Below are 26,479 nucleotides of genomic sequence, written 5' to 3'. Positions count from 1 at the left end.
CACACAACACACACATGCAATGACATACATATTCACACACACATGTGCAGTTAGAGACATAGTTGTCTAGATCTAATATTCATGAAACTTAAAGTAAAAGCTGAAGACACAAGCTAAAATCACATGCTGTATTTAGTACTTTTCACTTGTTCATTATTATAACCTTAGTAAATGATGGGAATGTCTTTCGGCCCCGGCATCTGAAACTCTGAGTATTATTATGACAACTAACTGATTGTCCTATATATATTTATAAATTCCTCTACACAATATCGAGGTCTCATTCATTCTTTGTTGTCACATTATTATTAATATATATATATATATATCACAATATCTGGATTCAAGTAATCCAGTTGTATTCATGAAAAAAGCTCCTTAATCTGTCATTGTACAAATCATTTAGATTATGTTGTAATATACAAGAGAAAAGAATAAGGATTAGATAATATGAGCTATTTACATGTTTTGGAGCTACCAAAACAGATTTTTCGTGATATTTTGACATTTATTGTTAAGTTCATTATAATATTTCTCTGTCATTTCTCTGTCTGGGGAGAGTCATTTTGTTTTACTGCCATATTAACACAGTCACTGGTTCGATTTCTACTCATTTACTTATTTATTGAAGAGGTTGCAAGAAGCAATGATAAATTTTAGAAAAAATAAATAAGTAAATGAGTAGAAATTGAACCAGTGAGTGTGTTAATAAATAAGACATTAAAAGAGAATGACACTCCCCAGACACAATAAAATATGCTTCAACACATGAATTCACATAAAGAATCTTGCAAACCAAATACAAAAACAAAATAAATAAATATATATATGCATATATATAGGTTTGATTGTGTGGTAAAAAGCTTGTTTCCCAACCACATGGTTCTGGGTTCAGTCCCACTATGTGGCATCTTGGGCATATGTTTTCTATTATAGCCCTGGGCCAATGAAAGCCTTGTAAGTGGACCTGATAGATAGAAACTGAAAGAAGCCTGTCATATATGTGTGTGAGTAAGTATATCTGTGTGTGTGTGTGTGTGGGGGGGGTGCTTGTGTTATGTTTTCCCTCCCCCCTGCCATCACTGCTTGACAACCAGTGTTGGTTTGTTTAAGTCCCCATAACTTGGCACTTTGGCAAAAAGAGACCAACAAAATAAGAAAGTATCAGACTTGAAAAAAAAAAGTACTGGGATTGATTATTCAACTAAATCCTTCAAGGTGGTGCCCCAGCATGGTCACAGTCTAATGACTGAAACGAATAAAAAATTAAAGATATCAACATCATCATCATCCTTTAATGCCTGTTTTTCATGCTGGCATGGGTTATATAAAAGAAACTGTGAAAGAATGATAAAAAATAGTAAGGACAATACTACAGCAAAAAATACGAGTAAGCTACATGTTAGTGTCAGGTTTATACTGTTTCTTCAATAAATATTTCACTCTACCTGTTGTTGTTGTTGTTGCTGCTACATCATCACTCTAGCCACCGTTATGTTTTCCTTCCAATTGTATCCACTCTTGACAGTGATACGTACAGGACAACTTAAAACTATGTATGATGGAGTTTCGTCAAAATTAATTGTTCATACAGTTTCACACTTTTTATCTCGTCTTAACATCTAACCTTAATGGTTCAACACTCATCATACCAGCGAATAATACATACATATATATGTGTGTATATATATATATATATATATATATATATATATATATATATATATACATTCTAATATGTGAACTTGTGTGTGTAAATGTGTATAAATGTGAGTTTGTGTGTATGTGTATGAGTGTGCGTATAAAAATGTGAGTGGTGGTATATGTTCACATGAGTGTGTATGCATATAAATGTGGATTGTTTGCGAATCTATTTATGTATGTGTATACATACAGATATACATTTATATACACATACATTTATATACACATACTCAAACACACGCACATATGTGTGGAGATGATACATACATATATATATATATATATATATATATATATATGGATGAAATTTTCAGAAACTCATATTTACCAAAATCTCATACCAAAGGCAATAGAGCATAATGAATACACACACGCACACACATACAAAAAAAAAAATTTTTTTGTTAACAAAGGCAATTAATAAGTTATTTTAGTTTTCTTGCTACATATGATACAAGGAATTGTTCTGTTTCAATGTTATTTGAATAATAGATGTCCAGTTTTTATTTACAACCACTAAACGTAGTGCACTGTACACAAAATAAATTACTTAAATTCCACTATTAAATTGAATTCAAATCTAGGAAGTGTATGTATGGGTATTTGGTATTTTATATAAGTTTTAATGTAAAGGTGGTGGGGTTGTCAAAGCGGTGAACTCAGCAGAATTCCAGACTCAATGATTCACAGTGTATAGTTATGTCCTCATACATTCCGTATTCAAACCATGTTATTAATTTTACCCATCCCCCTACCCCACCCCACCACCACCACATCAAGCAGAACTATGAGCAAAGAAGTTCCAGTTATGACCATCCTATCATTTTTATAGGTATAGTATATTGATTGCCATATTATCCTATGCATCCTATTGCTTTTAAGATGGGAGGGTGTGATTTAAAAAATAAAATGGTAGTCATGAAATAGAGCAATAGCAATGATGTAGAGGTTTTCTCTATGCAAAAACCTCGACATCATTGATTGATTTGCTAAAAAAAAAAAAAAAAAAAAAAAAGACTTGCTAGATTTCCCTTACTTTTGTAGAGGGGCAACAACTTTGCTTTTCATCCTTCTAGAATAAATAGAAGAAGTAACAGGTAAAGGATTAATCCTGTCAGCTCTGTATTTCTCTTATGAATTTGTGTTCTTGTACCTATATATCCAACTTGAGTCATTTGTCTTTTGCAATATACTTGGATAATTAGCAAAGTAAGCCGTATTGGTTAAGTTCCATTTACAATTGCCTAGTTCTGGAATTAATCTCAGAGTACAACATCTTAGGTAAGCATCCCAGTATCTTCTTCCATAGCCACAAATTGATTCAAGCCTTTTACATGGGCAGACGGAAGCATTGACAAAGTCCTTTGACTGAACTGTACTTGTTCTTGTGTGGCACCTAATGTTGATATACGTCTGTTAGTTTTTAGTTCCATTTAGCAAGACCCCCAGATATATGAAGATAACTACTGTATCATTCTCACAGAACATGAAGTAATTTTCTAAATTTTAGTTAGGATGTTTGTTTAATGTAGAATGTAGAATTCACATGTCCTTTAGATACCCTAATAACAAAGTAAAACTCATTAGTCTTCTTTTTTGTTTCCTTCTGCCCTTCTCCAACCAATCTTTGAGGCTTTGCGAAAAAAAGATAGAGGTATTGTCCTTCCTACTCTGAGATAGCAGATATCAAGAGAAAAATGGTGGACTTATTGACCCAGAGCTATGTGTCTTTACTGCATGAAGCAAATACAGAAATAAAGTAACAAGAGGAGCCTTCATATGGTTGACTTGCTAGAAACACCTCTCAAATATCTCTCAATTTTTCCATATTCTTTCTCTGCCTTTTCTCCAGCTACCATAATGGCTTTTGCTCTTTAGTGCCGATTGGTCTCATGTCACCTACACTCAAGTCCTGAGTTTTTTGTTTCGCTTCTTCTAGTCATTCATATTGTGTCCACTACCTCCAGACCCTGCATTAATCACAATTCTCAATCCTTCCTTCCTAGAATATTGGTCTTGTAGCATTTCGTTTCTATACATGGTGCCTGAGCCATCCACTTGCAACTGTCCAAAATGAACATTTACTAGGTCAATCTCACCAGTTCTGAGAGCCTAATAAAGGCCAAGGACACAGCACCTTCTTCCAGGACCAACCCAATAACAAAGAAAATAAAAGGCTGCATAGAATAATGCAGTTTCAGGCACTACACTTATTCCAGATGATGGTCATGATTGGAATGATCTCTTATCATAAGCCTGCCAGCTCTATCTGAGCTGGTCTGAAACTAAATAACAACATAAACAACCCAACAAAGGAAAACCTGTGTCAGGCATGGGCAACCATTTTTGAGAAGCAGGCTGCATGAGGTATGGCTCCATTAATAAGGTAAGCTGCACTACCAAAGAAATTCAAGGTAATTTTTCAGTGGTGTGCCATATTCAGAAAGTCTGCAGGCTGCAGTCTGCTCATGGCTACTCTATATGGTTACTCAACCTGAAAGAAAAGACAGCTAAGTCTTCCTTGAAGCTTTAAAAAAAAAACAAAAAAAAAAAAACTCATCATGTAATGTTCTCCTAGAAAATCAAAGGTTCATGGCTGGAATGCCTTTGATCTTAGCTTTAGCTGCTGCTCAGTATAGATTGATCAGGAGATAAACAACAAACTAACATAGCTTTTCCTTAAATCAAGTACAGTAACAAAACAATCTCTCCTCCCACTTCACACCCAAATAGGTTCGCAGTTCTGGAAGGAATTCAACCATGAAAACATATTCAAATATTCATCCACTCCAACATCACTAAGGTTAACATTGAAATATACTTGTAAAACAAGCATATATATATGTATAAATATATATATGTATAAATATATATATGTATAAATATATATATGTATAAATATATATATGTATAAATATATATATGTATGTACACACACACACACACCTAAATTTATATACAATCATTGTTTTAACATCCTCTTTTCCATGTTTGCATGGATCAAATGGAATTCACTGGGGAAAATTTTCTATGGCTCACCCTTCACCAACCTTCACCTGGTTCCAAGCAAATGATTTGAAACAAATGACACTCATTTACAACCATCATACAATGTCAAGACAAGGTCACACACACATGCGTGCACACATATATATGAGACAGGCTTTTATCACTTATCATCTACCAAAGCCACACACAAGACTGATTATGGGACTACAATAGAAAGATGGTTGCATAGTGGTTAGGAGGCAAACTTCTTAACCACTTAATAAGCCTGAGCCTATATATATATATGTGTGTGTGTGTGTGTGTATATATATATATATATATATATATATATATATATATATATATATATATAATAATAATAATAATATTAGGGACAAAATCCAAAATTACAGGTAAAAACTTAATTAAAATCAATTCATTAAAAATTAAAATTAAATTAAGTTTCACATTATCTTTATCTCATGATATTTACTTTGTATTATATTATACTCATTTAATGTGCTTTTAATTATTAATTTTTCTATATGTGACTGTGGATTTTCATCGATGAGTTCATGAACCTTGGTTCTTTTCCCTAAAACTATATATATATATATATATATATATATATATATATATATATATATATATATTATTTTGTTTAAAAGAGTTCCAACACTGTCTGTTTTTTATGTTTTATTTATATTCCTGCAGAACCAATGTGGGGTATAGAATATGGAATATACAATATATAATATAATATACAATATATAATATAAAATAAAATAAAATAAAAATGGATGGCACCATGAAAGAAAGTATTGAATGTAGATGAAATATTGAGTGTTCAATATAAAGGATCAAATATCTAAATATAAAAATATAAATATATAAAGGCGACTTGAGTTTCAGGGCTATTTCCCTTCGTCATGGCCGGTATGACAGACTTTAACACAGTCTGTTAAAGTCTGTCATACCGGCCATGACGAAGGGAAATAGCCCTGAAACTCGAGTTGCCTTTATATATATATATTTATATTTATATATTTATATATTTGATCCTTTATATTGAACACTCAATATTTCATCTACATTCAATACTTTCTTTCATGGTGCCATCCATTTTTATTTTATTTTATTTTATATTATATATTATATTATATATTGTATATTGTATATTCCATATTCTATACCCCACATTGGTTCTGCAGGAATATAAATAAAACATAAAAAACAGACAGTGTTGGAACTCTTTTAAGCAAAATAATATATTCCTCTATACACAATCATACAAAAAACCACCTTTTTTGTATTTATTTTTACTCGCATATATATATATATATATATATATATATATATATATATATATATATATATATATATATATATATATTTGAAGGTTTGGAGGTGATGTACAGAAATTATATAGAAAAAAATTAAGGTACTCAGAAACCTGGATGTTTGTACATTTACAGATTTTTATTTAAAAATCTGTAAATGTACAAACATCCAGGTTTCTGAGTACCTTAATTTTCTCTCTCTCTCTCTCTCTCTCTCTCTCTCTCTATATATATATATATATATATATATATATATATATATATATATGAATAAAAGTATTTGTGTAGAGAAAAAAAAAGACAAGCAGGTTGTTATTTGGCTTCAGGTCATGCATTATTGAGTAGTAAATCCCATGACCCAAGACATTCATTCTGTGTCCTTTGCATTTAAGACTATAGAAGTAGGGTGAATATGAGGGAAATCTGGGTATTATTTCTTGTAGCCCAAAAAATAGCAGCCATACTTCCCCCTCCACACCATTGTCTCATTTAGGTAGCATTTTTAATTCACTCACTTTTTCTCTAACAATCCCAGCATTGGTTGTCAAGTGATGGTGGTGGAGGAACAAGCACGGACATACAAACATATACATATATATATATATATGATGGGCTTCTTTCAGTTTCCGTCTATCAAATCCACTCACAAGGCTTTGGTCAGCCTGAAACTATAGTAGAAGACACTCGCCCAAGGTATCATGCAGTGAGACTGAACCCAAGTCCACGTGGTTGGGAAGCAAGCTTCTTACCAACACAGACACAAAGAGTCACACACACATATATGTATAACAGGCTTCTTTCAGTTTCCACCTACCAAATCCATTCACAAGGCTTTGGTTGGCCTGAGGCTATAGTCAAAGACAGGCGCCATGCAGTGGGACTAAACCTAGAACTGTGTGATTGGGAAGCAGGCTTCTTACCACACAGCCACGACTGTGCTGATTCATCATCATCATCATTATTATTATTATTATTATTATTATATTAAGGCAGTGAGCTGGCAGAATCATTAGTGCATTAGATGAAATGCTTAGCAGTATTTCACTCATCGCTACATTCTGAGTTCAAATTCCACTGAGGTTGACTTTACCTTTCATCCTTTTGGGGGTCGATAAAATAAGTACCAGTTGAACACGGGGGGCTGTGGTCGATGTAATCAACTCATCCCCTCCCACAAAATTGATGCCCTTTATTTAATAATAATAATAATAATGATAGACAATAAGAAGAGCAATTTGTAATAGAATGTTTATTTAATGGTTATTTTCATTTTAACATTTTCAACCCAAAGAAGACAGATGTCCTGTTGAAATATTGTTCAATCTATTACAAATCACATCACATTCTTCCTACTGTCTATTTACCTTTATGAAGGGTTTCATCAATCTTTATAAACAACAACAACAACAACAGCAGCAGCAGCATCCGCCACCACCACCAATAATAATAATAATAAGCCTTTCCACTGCAGGCACAAGGCCTGAAATTTCAGGGGAGGGGAATAGTTGATTACACCGACCCCAGTACTCAATTGGTACTTATTTTATCAACCTTGAAAGGATATAAGGCAAAGTCAACCTCACCGGAATTTGAACCCAGATGAAGCATTTTGTTAAGCATTTTGCCTAGCATGTTAATGATTCTGTCAGCTCGCTGTCTTAAGGATTTGCACTGTCAACCTGCAGAAAAGTACCACCCTATATTGTGCAAGAATCCTAAGAAAAATTCTTGAGATTTGAGGAGATTCATCACCAAACCTCAAGATAAAATTCCTGCACTAACTTAATAATAATGAGCGTAAAAGAGCAACAGTAATATTTCAGACTACATCATATCTAATGTGACCTTCCTCTTATGAGATAGTAGCAATGTGATTAGAGGGAGATTTGCCTGCTATTTCCAACAGGCTGAGTGAATGCACTGAGGTTTGCTCATTTATTCCAGTTGTGACTACGCTGTCTTTTTGTAAAGCTACATTGTTCAGTTTACCTAAGAGTATCTTATCTAATGTGCCCACTTTTCCTCATTTAACTGTTTTGTTACCATATTTCTGTTGATAAACACTGTCTTTGTTTCCATTAATTTTGAAAATAACGAAGAATTTAGTAAAGTAATTTTGTTGTTATTAAGCTGGGTATTTAGAACAAAATCAATATGAAATTTTGATAGGAAGTTTGTATCATAGAAACAGGAGTGATCTCAGATGACTTTGTATCAAAAGGGTTCCATGAGCAGGAGGGGGGGGTGATTTGAAAGAGATTCGTTGTGAGTTATTTCTGGCTGTTTGAAATAAGGGTGTGAAGGGTGAAGACTCCCTTCGATCATGAATGACCATGGCATTGCACCTAGAAAGTTCCTCTCCAAGGCACAAGTCTGGGCAAGGTTGTTTGTGGAAGGCCAGTAGTTGCCTATGCATACCAGACTCCCATCTCCAAAGGTCGATATAGCTTGGCACCGTTGATGGCACAACTCATTTCTACAGATGAGTGAAGTGGAGCAACATGAAATAAAGTTTCTTGCTCAAGACTACAACACACAGTCCAGTCTGGGAATTGAACTCACTGTCTCATGATTGAGAACCTAATGCTCTAACAACTGAGCCAGAAATACCATTATTCACTTGGAATTGAAACTTTATTTAAAAAAAAAACAAAAAAACCCCAAAGTTTTGTTCCTCACAGGAATGAGCTCCTGACAGATTCTTTTATACTCATTTTTACAATAACATATCTCTCTGTGCTCTTATTTCTTTATTGCCCACAAGGGGCTAAACATAGAGGGGGACAAACAAGGACAGACAAAGGGATTAAGTTGATTATATCGGCCGCCAGTGTTCAACTGTTACTTATTTAATCGACCCCGAAAGGATGAAAGGCAAAGTTGACCTTGGCGGAATTTGAACTCAGAACATGAAGACAGACGAAATACCACTAAGCATTTCGCCCAACGCTTCTGGCAGTTCGCCGTGTGTGTATACGTTGTGTTTGTGTGTGTGTGTGTGTGAGCTGTGTCTTTAATTTGGTTTTTGTGTTTGTCAAGATATAAAAATATATATGTTAAAAGCTATAAAAGTGTGTGTGTGAGGGTATGTGAAAACTTTTTGGGTGGAGAGGTGCAGCCTGTAGTCTGAGGATAACTTACTCCCACACTTCCCCCTGTTAATCTCAAAGGCTCAGGAAAAAAGGTCATGGTACTTGCATCTCCCTCTAATTATGCCAACCTACTAGTAATAAAAAAGGAGAGGAGGGAACGTGTATGTCTACAACAAGGGTCATAGAGTGCTGATATTCTCACCAAGTCAATCCTGTGACACTGGTTCACTGATTCAATTTCTGGCTGTTGTCAATGGCCCATGAGAGAGAGAGAGAGAGAGAGAGAGAGAGAGAGAAAGAGAGAAAGAGATAGAGAGAGAAAGAGATAGAGAGAGAAAGAGAGAGAGAGAGAGAGAGAGACTGAGAGAGAGAGAGGAGGGTACGGATTATACACTGTTGCATGTTAACTCGAGAACACAACACATTACTGCTTAACAAGTAAATCTACATCTACATGGTTCCAGGATCAATCCCACTATGTGGCACTTTGGGCAAGTGTCTTCTACTATAACCTTGGACCAACCAAAGCCTTCAGAACTGATTTAGTCAACAAAAACTGAAAGAGTCCATCATGTGTGTGTGTGTGTGTGTGTGTGTGTGTGTGTGTGTGTGTGTGTGTGTGTGTGTGTGTGTGTGTGTGTGTGTGTGTGTGTGTGTGTGTGTGTGTGTGTGTGTGTGTGTGTGTGTGTGTGTGTGTGTGTGTGTGTGTGTGTGTGTGTGTGTGTGTGTGTGTGTGTGTGTGTGTGTGTGTGTGTGTGTGTTGTGTGTCTTTATGTCCCCCGACCACTGCTTGACAACTGGTGCTGGGGGTGTTTACATCCCTGTAACTTAGCAGTTCAGCAAAAGTTACTGAGTAAGTACCAAACTTTAAAAAGAAAAAAAGTATTGGAATCGATTCATTTGATTAAAATTCTTCGAGGCAGTGCTCCAGCATGGCCACAGCCAGATGACAGAAACAAGTAAAAAAACTAAGAGATGATCAAAGATCTACAGTACAGACCTTATAACCCACTAAAGTTCAGTAGAAATATGTATAAATACATAAATGTGGTGGGGGGGGGGAGAGAAAAAAAATCACTGAGGAAATAAGTGGTGGTCTGCTGGCGCTGGGGCAAAGTTTTTGGGAATTAATAACAAACTCATAAATGTCCTGCCTCAGTCACATTAGTCACTGCCACCTCATCTCCCTCATCAACATCCTTTATGCTTGGTTACCCTACTTCCATCCTACAATTCTATTCAAACGATAAACATTTTCTTTTTTTTTTCTTATTTGAAAGAAGAAAAAAAAAATGAAAAAAAATAAGATAGTTTTGTTTAAAAAAATAATTAGGGTTTTCATCTTCCTACAGAATAAAACTCTTTTCCATGAATATATTTGGGATGAAGTTATTTATGGATGTTTGCTTAAATTCATGTCTGGAGAGGCTGGAGAGAAATGTGGATGTACAAGTAATTGTTGTTGTTGTTGTTGTTGTTGTTTAACCTCCAAGGTAGCCTTGAACCAGCAGACCTAAGGACCAAAGATGTTCCAGCCGTGGCCATCTCGCCTCTAATTTAGACATAGTATATTGAGGAGTACATTATCCAATATATCCTATATTTCTTTAAAATGGTAGGGGAGTGATTCAAGGCAAATTTGGCTGCTATTTCCAGGAGGTTAAGATATAATTCAGACATACATTAGTTAATTGGCTCTGGGATGTATGATGTTTCTATATATTAGAAGAAAATAATGGTTGATTATAAACAAGTAAGCAAATTCTGCAAGCTGCATTTTGGGTTAACTAATAAAGAGAACAGTAACTCTAAATTAGATGGGTACAAATAGAGGGATGGGGGACTTTTAACCCTTTTGATACCAGCCTACCTGAAACTGTCCCTAGTACTGAATATACAAATTCAGTTTTAAAGTGATCTAAAACCTATATTAAAATTTCATGTTAATTTGTATTCTAGACACCAGCTTTATAATGACAAAGTTAATAATAAAGTCTTCATTAATTCAAAAAATTAATTGAAACAAATGTAGTATATTTCAACATAAATATGGTAAGAAAACTGGTTAATCATCCAGCATGAAACAACCACTGAAGTGTTTGTAGCAAGATAAGATACATCTAACAAACTCTGTAAGACATGCAGTGATAAAAATAGTTCAATCTATAGCAGATTTTAAAAATAGCCAGGTATAAGTTCATGATTACATCTATATAAGCCATATTGCAGGCAGTTCATCTAGGGGAGCAGTAATTCCGAATAAGAACAGACAAAGGGAACTCTTTTGAGTGGCCACAGAAAATCTCTCTACTACTGGTGGTTCAGTGGTTGAGGATGGGAGAAACATCTAACCATTAAAAAAAAAAGTCAGTTCTCTCTGCTACTGTATGTGGATGTGATGAATGGTGCTAAGCACTATGATGCTGCACCATGACAAGTGCAATGATGATAAGATGATGCAAAATTGTCTGATCAATGCAGGCAAGAAAAGACATTTAAAACTAACAACGAAGATGATAATTTTACATGCATGAAAGTATAGGCATAGACAATTTATTTGCACTGTAGGCCAACTGGAGATCACAACAATTCTGGCAACTTCTCACAATACAATACTCTACAACAATGTTGAAATGTCATCGGTGCCACTGGAGAATATCTGGGATGTCTTGATCTTATTATATAGTTCCATATTTGGATCATATATTACCACATGAATTACATGTGAGAAAATGTGTATACGTCTGTATGGGTGGAAATACATATCATATACATGTTGTAGCCACAAACACACATACAAATACCATCATCATAATTGTTTTAACATCCACTTTTCCATGGTTTCATGGGTTAGATGGAGCTCATTGAAGTAGATTTTATACAGCCAGATGCCCTTCTGATGTGACCCTTACCTGATTCCAAGCAAGGTAATATTTTTCCATGGTTAGATATATTCTTCACGGAATATAAGAAATGAATGACATTTATTTACAACACTCAAAGCCAAGACAAAGAGATAAAACACATACATGTACTCATGCACACACATGATGGGCTTCTTTCAATTTTCATCTATCACATCCACTCATAAGGCTTTGAAGGGCCTGGGGTTGGAGCACAAAATATCTGCCCAAGGTGCTATGCCATGGGACTGAACTTGAAAGCATGTAGTTAGGGAACTGAACTTCAAAACCACCAAGCCACAACTACACCTCACACACACACACACATACATATATATATATATATATAGCTATCTGCACACCATTAGAAGGTATGATATTGTGGAATTGTTAAATAAGATATCTTTGTAAGGTTGTTTTAAAAATACAATATATACTGGATTGAGATATGTGTATGCATGTGTATAACACACATACACACACAGGTGAGTATATAAGTGCAAAAGAAGGTGAAAAAAATAGTACTCGAATACCAAAGGTAGAGTAATATACTTCTTATTAAAGTTGCAAAACTATCACAGAACTGTTTTGAGATAATTTTGCTGCTTTAATAAAAAAAAAAATTATATATATATATTAATATGCATAATTATATATATATATTAATATGCATAATTGTGCATATTAAAAGAATAATTCATGCAGACACCAACCTCATACATATACACACACACACACACAAATATACACACATACATGCATACACATACATGTGTGTATACACAGTCCTTAAGTTTACATGGTGGTGGTGGGGGGTAGAGAGAAAACACTAGATTGGTGAGTCTGAACTTGTATAACCTTTTTGGTACAAACCTGTTTTAAAGTGATCTAAATTAAAACTTTCTATTAAACTTTCATGTTCCATACACAAGCTTAAGGACAAAGTTATTTTACAAAAATTCTTCATTATTTTCAAAATTGATTGAAACAAAAAACAGTATATTTCAACAGAAATATGGTAACAAAATTGTTAATGTAAGTAGCATTAAAATACAAATAGGAAATAATTGCCCTTATAGTAGAAGACCATATTAGTCATTAAATAATATCATTTTGATCATACCACTAAGAATGGAAGAATAACTCTGAACATGTTTCAAGTCTGTATTTATAGTTTCGTCAAACACTACTGGTTTACTATGTATACTTCATAGGTCAGGTTTCCATCCTGAGATTAATGAACACACGTTCCTTTCACCAATTGTATAAGAACTGGGAAGGGCAAAGGAAGGAGTTTGCCCTTTCAACACTAAACCATTACAGGTGAGAGAAAAAAAAAAACAATTTGACAAACCACTAATGCAAAAGACTGCTCAATACATCTATTATGTAGTACACCTAGGTCCATCTATTGGCATTTACTGCCGTCTATGGTCCCCAGATAGTCTATACAATCAAATGGCTTGTAGTATCAACTGCGAAAACCAAAGAGAAATAGATGCAGTCTTACCTTTTCCTTCCTCCACTTTGTTGATCTTTTAATGAAATGAGGTAATTTCTTCTACTTCTCTACTAAAGCAACTTATCTACTGATTACTTATGGGCTATACCTAGGCTTAACTTACAGCGTGCACAGGTGTGTGTGTGTGTGTGTGTGTGTGTGTGTGTGTGTGTGTGTGTGTGTGTGTGTGTATATATATATATATACACACACACACACACTTATATTCATTTAGGTATGAGTAAACATCAATATGTATGTATATACACATGTGCAGACATACATAAATACATGCAGAATGTGTGTGTATGCAGATAGATGTACACATTTGATGCTTCTAATAAAAACAAATGTAAGTTTGTTTTTATATACACATGTGATATATATATATACACACTCACATACACGTGCAGGAGTTGTCTAAGAGACCATAAGTTAGAGAAAAGATGCACTTGTGTATGTCAGTAGAGTGTGTGTGTGTGTGTGTGTATATATATATATATATATACACACACACACACACATACACAAATATATATATAAAATTAATTTTGCCTGCACGGCTGATATTTGTTGCCACTAGTGATGGTATTTTGATAGTAGTATCACTCTCACATTTACTTATATATATATATATATACATACACACACACACAAATATACACACATGCATGCATACACATACATGTGTATATACACAGACCTTAAGTTTACATGGTACATTGGTTCCACACACCACCATTTAAATCAAAATTATGTGAGCTGAGGGGATATATTTTTAACGGTGTTATTAATAAAAAAATTAAAAAAAAACATATATCTAAAGAAATATTTACTGAAATGGTAATAATAAATATACACCTCTATATTTAAGAGATGAGGAATTATGTACATTATTTACATTTGATGGATATTTGTCCTCATATTGTTTGTTAACACAACGTTTTGGCTGATATGCCCTCCAGCCTTCATCAGGTGACTTGGGGAAATTTCGAACCTGGGTTCTCATTCCTAAGGTATTTTTTCAATGTTATTATTATTATTATTATTCAGGTCACTGCCTGGAATCGAACTCGGAATCTTGGGGTTAGTAGCCCGCACTCTTAACCACTACGCTATATGAAGGCTGGAGGGTATATTAGCCGAAACGCAGTGTTAACAACAAGCAAGATGAGGACAAATATCCGTCAAATGTAAATAATGTACATAACTCCTCATCTCTTAAATATAGAACTGTAAGATTTATTATTACCATTGGTAATATTGAAATAATGGAGCCTCATAATTAAAAGAAGAGTAATTCAGGGTAAATGAAAACAACTGAAATATAAAAATGAATGTCTGACCCCAGGGCTTAAACATGTACCAGTTAAGCACTGGGGTTGTTGTAATTGACTCACCCCCACCTCCTACAAAATTTCAGGCCTTGTGCCTGTAGTAGAAAGGATTATTATTAATATTTCAAGTTACTGAATAAATCAATTTATCTGTGAATTACCATCATCATCATCTTTATGTATATATGTCTATATACATATACATCATCATCATTGTTTAACGTCCGCTTTCCATGCTAGCATGGGTTGGATCATTTGACTGAGGACTGGTGAAACCAGATGGCTACACCAGGCTCCAATCTGATCTGGTAGAGTTTCTACAGCTGGATGCCCTTCCTAACGCCAACCACTCCGAGAGTGTAGTGGGTCCTTTTGTGCCACCGGCACGAAGGCCAGTCAGGAGGTACTGGCAATGGCCATGCTCCAAATGGTGTATTTTACGTGCCACCCGCACAGGAGCCAGTGTATTTGTGTTCTTTTATTCTTCTACTGGTTTCAGTCATTAGACTGGTGCTTATTCCACTGGTCTCTTTTTGCTGAATTACTAAGTTACAGGGTTGTAAACAAATCAACAAGCAGTGGTGGGAGACAAACACAAAGATACACATATACAAATATGATAGACTTCTTTCAGTTTCTCTCTACTAAATCCATTCACAAGGCTTTGGTCAGCTCAGGGCTCAGTAGAGGACACTTGCCCAAGGTATCACACAATGAAACTGAAAGTGGAACCATATAGATGAGAGCAAGCTTCTTACCACACAGCCACTCCTATAAACATATACATGAGATGAACTGGTGAACGAGTTTCTACAAAGCAGTACAAACTTAAACCTTTCGTTACTGTATTTATTTTGAGCAACAAAGAATTTAGTAAAATAACTTAGTTATCATTAAGCTAGTGTTAGGAACATAAACTGTGACTAAGGTTCGGTGGAAGATTTTAATTCAGAACTTATGAAAACAAGACATTTGTACTACAGAGCCAGAGGTGATTTCAGCCGGGTTGGTAACGAAAGGGTTAAATTAATCATTTGTTAACCCTTTTGTTACCATATTTCTGTTGAGATGCTCTGTGTTTCTTTCAATTAATTTTAAATATAACAGAGAATTTAGTAAAATAACTTAGCTATCATTCAGCTAGTGTTAGGAACATAAATTGTGACTAAGGTTTAGTGGAAGATTTTAATTCAGAACTTTCGAAAACAAGACATTTGTACTACAGAAACAGAGCCGGTTTCAGCCAGGCTAGTAACGAAAAGGTTAATAGGTGTTTACTGCATATATATCATACATTGGTTAATTAATTATCAATAGGCTATCAAAAGCACCAACATGCAAATTAAGTTACCTACTACACAATAGCTAAATTTATGACTCCTTTATAAAGTAGATATTTTCTCTAAGAACCAATGAACAAACTGTAAAATAGGTAACCAGTCATTTCTTTCCCACTTTTTTCACTAGTTGAAGGCATAGAAGGAATTTGTTTACATTTTTATAATTTTCTCTCATAGCTAGATTTCCTAAAATCTTTTACTCTTTTACTTGTTTCAGTCACTTGACTGTGGCCATACTGGAGCACTGCCTTTAGTCAAGCAAATCGACCCCAGGACTTATTCTTTGTAAGCCTAGTACTTATTCTATCGGTGTCTTTTGCTGAACCGCTAAGTTACGGGGACGTAAACACACCAGCATCGGTTGTCAAGCAACGCTGGAGGGGACAAACAGACACACAAACACACACATACATATATATATACATATATACGACGGGCTTCTTTCAGTTTCCGTCTACCAAATCCACTCACAAAGCTTTGGTTGGCCCGAGGCTATAGTAGAAGACACTTGCCCAAGGTGCCACGCAGTGGGACTGAAACCAGAACTATGCGGTTGGTATGCAAGCTACTTACCACACAGCCACTCCTATGCCCAATATATATATATATATATATATATATATATATATATATATATATATATATATATATATACCTTTAGCATTAACATAATAATCAAACCCAATTGACATCTTATTTCTTTCCCTCCCTATTGGTCCCCTTCACTTCTCACCTCAGCCTAAACCCACTGTATGCATGACTCACTCCCTACATTGATACCATTAACTACCAAATCCTGGGGTTCAAGAGCACTCAGAAAATGACTGGTATATGTTTTACCAATACTGGAAAGATGGAAAAAAAAAAAAAGGTCAGATGATAAAGGGATGAAATTTTGTGATTGCTTTCATCAAAAGTAAAACAAACACTATCCATGATAATTTGGAGATTATGAAAATACATACAGTATGTTTAATGTTATATACACACACTGAAACAGAATGAACTGATCACTGTATATAATACAGAGAGAGGGAGACACACACACACAAACACACATGAATCAAAATGTGCTGAATGTTATGCATAAATACACAAGCTGAAACAGGGTGTGTCAAACATTATATACACAAATACTGAAACAGGGTACATTGAAAATTTTATGTATATATATTCATACATATGTATATATATTCATACATGTATATATATTCATACATACACACATAAGCTCTTGCACACACATACTCACCCTTCAACCCATAAACAATAGCAGGATTCTAGGTTTTCTATTTAAATCTGAATCTTTTTCAACAACTTTAACAGATTTAGGTTGAGACCTCTGGCATGAAGAATTGGTCCTGAACTTCTTAGTTATGTCCAGGAGAACTATAACAGACTAAAGTGAACTGAAGACCACTTGATTGCAAGCTAAATACCTTGTTAAAACTGTTGCTAACATCTCAGAAGTCATTCATTTACATCTAGTTTTCCCAGCAGCCACCAGACAATAGAGTATTGAACTAAAAAGCCTTCTCACATAAACAAATTAGGTATCGGGACTTGCTCTTTACTAAGAAGAAAACATCAGTGGTACTTTGTTGTAACACAATCCTCAACTGCATCTCATTTAAGTTCATTTTTGCACCCCGTATTATGTACCTAACTTGGTTCTTCAGGTGCTTCTATAGTCACACATTTATTTTTTTAAAAGTATTTCCTTTGCTCTTCTAGAAATTGTTGATGACATTATTACACAAGTCATTAGGAATGAACCCTCATTTACCCTTCATGTCCAACTTTGTTGAATATTTTCAGCATCACTGCAATGGTTCCAGATGAGTCAGTCACTTTTCCTGCCCTAATATCCTCAATAACCATTTCAACCATATAGTATCAATTGCAATAGTTGATCCCTCTGTTGGGCTAGTCCCCATGGAATAGTCCCCTCGCCCACACCTTTACAACAATTCTCTTCATAACCTCTGCTAATAACATTTTCCCTGCCTCTTTCTGCTTTGCATCAGTGAGGGCTACTGCGCTACTATCATTACATACACAAATCTTGCCAACAATGTCCTGATTCATATTCAAATATTTCTTTGCAATTCATAGTGCCTGATACCTCTGATTCTTATGTTTCAGAATATTGGCAAACATTTTATTTTCTGTTTCTTCTCTCAAAATTACATATAGCTAATATCTAACCGTTCTTCTATCAAGTGGATGTTGTTCCTTGCTCTTTGCAGATTGATTCCCAGAAAGTCTTAGTTGTCTTCTACATCAGCAATCTCCAACATTTTTTTGGGTCCACAGACCAAGGGATCGTGCACATAACACAATAAAATGCATAATTTAATTACTAAATATATAATAGAATAACACTCTGCAGACTGCAATATTCAACAAAATAGAAATAAAATTTAATAATTCATTCTTCCCATTTGTTCCAATGATCTATGGCCTGGCATTGTCTAAAACTTGATGTTCTATGGCATAAATTGCTATTCCTTTTCCTTCTTGCAAAAAGCACTGTCTTGGACTGCTTTAAACTTGGGAAATCTTTTAGCTTCCAAGCCATTCTTCTTCAGTTTGGCTTCTACCTCAGAGTCTATTTAGCATGTTCCCTAATATCACTAATCACTGGTCTATTTTAATTGTGCATTCTTTACTCAGGCATTCCATCAGTGATGATGATGATGGTTCCAGTTGATCCAACCAAAGGAACAGTCTGCTTGTAAAATTAACATGCATGTGGCTGAGTACTGCACAGACACACGTACTCTTAACACAGTTCTCAAGGAGATGTAGCATGACACAGAATGTGTCGAGGCTGGCCCCTTGAAGTACAGGTACAACTCATTTTTGCCAGATGAGTGGACTGGAGCAACGTGAAATAAAGTGTCTTGCTCAAGGACATGTGTCATTGGAAATTGAACTCATGACCTTACAATCATGAGCCAAATACCTTAACCACTAAGCCAAAAGCCTTCACAAATTCTTTACTAGAGACTTAGAATTCCCAATCATCTGCATAACCTGTGAGTGTGATGCCTACCTGGCTCATATCTGAGATTATGTACACACATACACAAACACACACACACACAAATACACTTATAATACAAAGGCACTTCATAGCCAGTCTCATTACTGAGAATGTGAAAGTTGAATTAGATGTGAGGTACCATCTGTAATAACCATAAATAATTCTTGCTCCTCATTATTAAGTACTGTCTGGAATTTCTTGTCTGTACCTACATGCACTGTACACACACACGCACACACACACAATGGGTGCAGACATGTCTGCAAGGTTAAGAAGTTTCTTTCACAACCATATGGTTTCAGGTTCAGTCCCACAGCATGGCACCTCGGGCAAGTGTCTTGTTCTATAACCCTGGCAGTAGAAAATCTGCCTCATTGAATTCCATTTGACCAATTCAAGCAGAGAAAAGTAGATGTTAAAATGACGATGATTACACACACACACTAAATGGCATAGGTTGAATATTATAAATATTTTTTTCATTTGTCAGTGGGTGTTGATAATATTTCTTAATGAATTTAAAAAGTATTTATTTCACAAGAAACATTACACACATACATACATGCATATATACACACTCAAACATACAGTCATTTACCTGACCACACATACATTTTTCAAATCATTCTATATTCACATCCTTTTTATGCCAGGACAAAATTCTCTCTCTCTCTCTTTTTCTCTCTCTCTCCACACGCAAATCCCTATATTGTCAGAGTGACTATCTTCACAACTATACACCTTTCTTATCATTTAGCCACTCAGTCAAGAAGCAAAAGTTATGCCACTGTCATCATCATCATCATCGTTTAACGTCTGCTTTCCATGCTAGCATGGGTTGGACGATTTGACTGAAGACTGGTGAAACCGGATGGCAACACCAGGCTCCAATCTGATTTGGCAGAGTTTCTACAGCTGGATGCCCTTCCTAACGCCAACCACTCAGAGAGTGTAGTGGGTGCTTTTACGTGCCACCGGCACCGTTGTTTAAAATCTCAAGTCTGCCTAAATGTATCAAATCTATGATAAGACATTCCATCTGTGACCGTCACCTCTTTTTGTATATAGTAGGACCTACAGTTCCCAGCATGCCCTTGCCTATTGTTTTTAAAGACAGTACTGTATGATTCAGGGGAGGTGCTTGCTTGCTATTTCTAGCAGAATAAGTAACCAGGTAGAAACTTCCTTGTTGGCTAGTAGTGTAACTTGATTGGTCAGTAAGTCAGACCAAGGAGTGTGTAACTTGATTGGTCAGTAAGTCAGACCAAGGAGTGTGTAACTTGATTGGTCAACGAGTCACCCCACAGTCCTTGAAACTCATATCCATATAATCATTATTTTACACAACCATGATGCTCCTGCACACTCAGTTCAATGACAGAGCCTCTGTACAGTTGGTGAACTTGTTAGACATAGCAGTGAAGTCACCCTCAGGTTATGTGTCCAACAGTTTTAAATAAAGAAAGGTCTATATTAGATGGTTTAGTCTCAGACAATCCACTAAAAGACAGTGTGGTCATGACCACTGTCTTAATTATGGCTGACCATTGTGTCTGTTCAATTAAGGCTGAGCCTTGGACTCAAAAATAACAACACACAGAATTTCAATGGTAACTAATTGCATTAATTATTTTGTCTTCAGTGACTCAAACTTTTGTAAATATTGTAATGACAGCAAACCTAAGAACAAACTGTTTGCTGATCCAATGAGAGAACCTCCTCGTGTAGTTTTGCAACATGGCAGAAATAACAGCTAAATCTCCCTCAAATAATACACAACTGTTTTAAGTAAAGAAAGAATGCAAAGAAAGGTAAAAAAAATTACACAATAAAAAGTTAAGAAGGTCATAATTGGAGTGCCTTTGATTATATTTTTTTCTTTATCATAAATGACCTGGGGCTACACAACTACAAATGTATTTGAACCTTTTATCCTGTCAAATGCAATGCTTATTTATTCACATTACGACCACTCTGGTAAATACTTATTTCTTCACATTGTTTTGAATTTATCATAGTTTTGGGATTTCAATGATGTGATTGTCTATCTTTAGGATGACGTAGTAGGGTTGGTGGGAGGGGCCAATCTAGCCAGGTTAAAGGCTAAAAGGATGCCCCGCTCAATCTGTAGAAAAAGGTGTAGGTAGAAACTCCATAAGGTGCACCCAGTGTAAGCTTTGAACACATAAAAGGTGCAGCAATATCAGAGGAAGGTTAACAGGGAAACTAGCTTTTGTGTGCAGAAGAAGCACAGGTACAATAAATGCTGAAAATTTGCAGAAAATAGACTCCATCAACTGCTAGAGGGGCAAGCTAGATATAGTAGATAGCTTCCATTATCTAGGTGACCAAGTTAGTAGCAGAGGTGGATGCTCTGAGAGCGTAGCCGTGAGAATAAGAATAGGCTGGGCAAAGTTTAGAGTGCTCCTACCTCTGCTGGCAACAAAAGGCTTCTTTCTCAGAGTGAAAGGCAGATTGTTTGATGCCTGTGTGTGAACAGCTATGCCGTATGGCAGTGAAACATGGGCTGTGACAGCTGAGAACATGCATAGGCTTGAAAGAAATGAAGCCAGTATGCTTCGCTGGATGTGCAACGTCTGTGTGCATGTTCGACAGATTGTAAGCATCTTGAGAGAAAAGTTAGGTGTAAGAGGCACCATATGTGGTGTGCAAGAGAGATGACCGCACTGGTATGGTTACGTAATGAATATGGACGAGATCAGCTGTGTAAAGAAGTGCCGATCTCTAACTGTGGAAGGAACTTGCGGTAGAGGTAGACCAGGAAGACATGATTTTCAAACTCTGAACTTCACAGAGATAATGACTAGTGATTCAGACCTTTGGTGATGTGCTGTGCTTGAGAGGACCCGTCAAGCCAAGTGCACCCATGCTGATGGCATGTAAAGAATGCCTTTGGAGTGTTGGGTCTCACAGAGGCAAAGTACCTGAGTTCCTTTGGAGTGTTGGGCCTCATGGAGGCAAATTGGCCGAGTTCCTTTCGAGTGTTGGGCATCATGGAGGCAATGACTGAGACCTTTGGTATTATGCTATACTTAAGAAGAAGACCCATCAAGCTGAGCAAAATCACAGTCATAACAGATACCGGTGTCACGCAAATTGGCACCCATGCCAGTGGCATGTAAAAGTACCCTGATGTCATGCAAATGGTACCAGTGCTGGTAGCATGTAAAATCACCCATTACACTCTCAGAGAGGTTGGCGTTAGGAAGGGCATCCAGCTGTAGAAACACTGCCAGATCAGACAGGAGTCTGGTGCAGCCTTCCAGCTTGCCAGCCCTGGTCAAACTGTCCAACCCATACCAGCATGGGCAACGGATGTTAAATGACGAAGAAGAAGATATTTATAACCCTTTAGCATTCATATTATTCTGTAAAATGTAATGCTTATTAATTCACATTGTTTTGAATTTATCATGCATTATCTCATGCTGTACATCTGCATGCAAGTGAATGTGTGAGAGAGAGGTTGCCAAATCTACATCCAAAACACTAGGCTTCCTCTTTAACACCAGTAAACACTCCAGTCCTGGTCATTTATTAACCCTTTACAGTGATAAAACAGCATTGACATTGGACTATTCAAACGTTCTAGACTTCATACAAAGAAAAAAAGAGAAGCAATTCAACTGATTGGCAAAGATTCATTTACCAACACACTGGCTGCCTGCCACCCTTACTATAAATTCAAGCTAAACAATAACTGTCTCACTAGTCTGGCAAAGCATGCAAAAGGTCATCAGACCCTCTACTCCTACCCTACCTTGTCTTGCGACCGAATAAATGAAAAAGAAAGGTGAAACTGAAACAGTGAACATTACAATATATTAATAATATATCTAGGACGAGATCAGAAACAATATATATATATATATATGTGTGTATATATTTACATACATACATATATAGATGCATATATTCAAATACACATATATGTACACAAACGTACATGCATGCACACACACACAATTGTAGTTTGTGATTCTGTTAGAAATGGAAAGAACTACAATAAAAGTCAAGTAATCAATACATTAAGTAAAGGGTTAACTTTGCAACAAATTTGCAAAGAGTACAACAATATTCCTGCAAGAGATTCTTTATGACGTAAATGCACATTATATATATATGTGTGTGTGTGTGTGTGTGTGTGGTCTGATCAATAAGTATCCGGACTGTTGCCATAGTAACAAAGCTAAAGTACAGAGAGTGAAACCGCTTGGCAGATTGACCTTGAACTCTGCAGTGCATATGCACTAAGTTTTAATGTTCTAACTCACTTCTACTGTTTACAGCAGTGCTTGAAAGGAAGATGTGTAGCGTGTAATCATTACATTGATCATGACAAAGAAAGTTGAGCAGAGAATCTGCATCAAATTTTGCTAAAAGCTTGGTGATACCTGCTCAGAGGCTGAGGTAAAGTTTTCATTGTTCTTGACACAATCAAGGAGATCTTGTGCAACTGAAACCTGAGTGTCTATTTGGTCAGCTGAAAGCAGTTTTGGCACAAACTTGGCAGACATGTACCTCATACCCAAATCTTCAGTGATAATGGACTGAACTGAACCATAACTAATCTGCACATTCTCTGATAACTCATGGATGGTGATTCGACAATTTCTCCTCACAGCTGCATGTACATCTGCAATGTTTTTCTCAGTTCTGCTGGTTGCAGGTCTCCTAGAACGTTCATCACTATCGACATTTGTTTGGCCATCTTGGAAATATATGAACCACCCGTACACTTATGTGTGGCTTATGCACTCTTCTCCATATACTTTCTGGAACTTTGCATAGGCCTCTGAGCAAGTATCGCCATGACAGCTTTCTCTGTCATAGTCAATGTGACGATCACATGCTACACACCTTCCTTCCGAGCACTACTGTAAACAGTGGAAGTGAGCTAGAACATAAAAACTTAGTGCACATACATAGCAGAGCTCAAGGTAAATCTGTGCCAAGTGGCTTCACTCTGCATGCTTTAGCTCAGTTACTATGGCAACAGTCTGGATACTTATTGATTAGACCTCGTGTATATATATATGTATATATATATATATATATATATATATATATATATATATATATATATATATATATATATATATGTATGTATGTATGTATGTATGTATGTATGTATGTATGTATACATGTATGAACTTATGTGTGTGTATGTGTACACACACACAAGATGCACCACAAATTTTTGGCATCCTTGGTTCCTGACTCACGCCAGGTTATCGATTTCTATCTTATCAATGGAAAGAGGTCACATAATAATAATTCATAAAGACCGCTGCCATGTTTTTAATAAATATTTCCTACTTAATCTCTGTGACATAACTTTGTTACTTCATTAGAAACATGTTATTGAGATGGAAACGTTCTACCAAACTTTCAAATACATTAGTATGAAGACAAAACCTAATGCCACATGCTAACTTTCTAACTACAAGCACCCCACACCCTGTCCATCAGACCCTCTCTTGAAAAGTAAATGTGAAGGGCATACAAGTTACCTTTACCTCTTTCAGTTCACACTGGAGAATTGTATTCTCTTCAGTGAAAGGTTAAGTTATATTAACTTGCTCTTGAGTGAAAGAGCAAGAAGGGGGAAGAGCAAGAAGGGGGAAGAGAAAGAAGGGGGAAGAGAAAGAGGGGGGGAAGAGAGAGAGGAAAGTCCTAAGGGAATTAGCAAGTGGTGTTTTGTTTCGTGTTAAGTCTTTAGCATTCAGATCAAATATGAGATTTATATACTCTTTTACTAGTTTCAGTCATTTGACTGCAGCCCTGCTGGAGCACCGCCTTTAATTGAGCAAGGACTTATTCTTTGTAAGCTTAGTACTTATTCTATCAGTCTGTTTTGCTGAACTGCTAAGTTACAGGGACATAAATGCACAAGTATTGGTTGTCAAGCGATGTTAGTGGGGACAAACACAGACAACACAAATATATACATACATATATATATATATATATATATATATATATATATATATATATATATACGATGGGCTTCTTTCAGTTTCTCTCTACCAAATCCACTCACAAGGTTTTGGTCGGCCATGCAGTGGGACTGAACCCAGAACCATGTGGTTGGTAAGCAAGCTACTTACCACACAGCCACTCCTTCACATTCTTTAAAAATTTGCCATGCATTGTCTCATAGCTTCATGATTTTGATGATGTGATTGTTTTTTTTTTGAAAGAATTTTAGTGTGGGTGTTAGAGGCTGGATCTAGCTTGCTTGAACATAAAACAGGTAGAATATCTGGGCTGGATATGGCCAGTTTAAATGCTATATTTAAACTGGCCATTTCCACCTTCATGTGAACAAATGAATGTGTGTTTGTAAAAGCTTTGCAATGGAAAGTTATTTATAAGGGTCATGCCCTCACATAATTATGTTCAGATTGAAAGAGGTAAAGGTTCATCAGTTGCCAGGAAATGTGTAGCGTACCTGTATACGATTCCTTTCAAAAGCTGCAGGAGTTCTCAAACATTTTTACCTATGGATCCCTTCTGATGGACCCCAATAACAATTTGATGTTTAAAAACTAGTTTAACTTGTTGAATTATTTTCAGGGGCCCTTAAAATACTGTTGTGGATTTCCAATTTATTCTTTTGTTAGGTGGACCCCCAAACCAAAATCTTATATGGATCCCAGTTGAGAACCACTGCTCAACATCATCACAACAACAGGCTCTTTTTTTTCAAGGCCAGAAGATATTTCAGTCCTCAACAATTACTGGTATTCTATAAAGCTCAAATGAGACCCATAATAAAGTATTACTCTCATACCTGGAACAGTGTTGCTGCAGCTGCACACACAGACATCCAGAAAAGAGCTATTTGACAGAAAATCATTCATAGGCACCTCTGGCCAACAGGTGGACAGCCTCTGTTCTCTCCTTTTTTTTACCATTACCATAGCAATCTGCAATTGGGCAATTCCCATCCATCACCCTTGTTTTCCCTCTCTTCCCATCCTAAGTTCTGCACTAATCATTATGCTCAGACTTTCCTTCCTAGAATGTCAGTCTTCTGTGATTCTTTCCCAGCTCATGCCTTTTCCACAAGTGTTAACTTATAGGCTTCAAGAGGAACCTGAGGGGCATCCATCTCACCTGAAATTGCAAAGACCAAGGACACTGTTTGTCCTCAACCTTCAGACATATGAGTAAGAAAAGGAAAAATTGATGCATTCTG

The 26,479-nt window shown here is 35.9% G+C and overlaps 1 protein-coding gene across 3 annotated transcripts in view; it reads right to left on the bottom strand.

Moving 5' to 3' along the window:
* The window catches only part of LOC106883358 (uncharacterized), a 279,464-nt gene that overhangs the window by 33,001 nt on the left and 219,984 nt on the right, over positions 1-26,479 (bottom strand). The window lies entirely within an intron of this gene.

This window comes from Octopus bimaculoides, chromosome Z, assembly GCF_046866305.1.
Source record: "Octopus bimaculoides isolate indiv1 chromosome Z, ASM4686630v1, whole genome shotgun sequence".
Lineage (NCBI taxonomy): Eukaryota > Metazoa > Mollusca > Cephalopoda > Octopoda > Octopodidae > Octopus > Octopus bimaculoides.
Note: the sequence above shows the minus strand (reverse complement) of the source record. Positions and strands in the feature narration are given on the sequence as shown.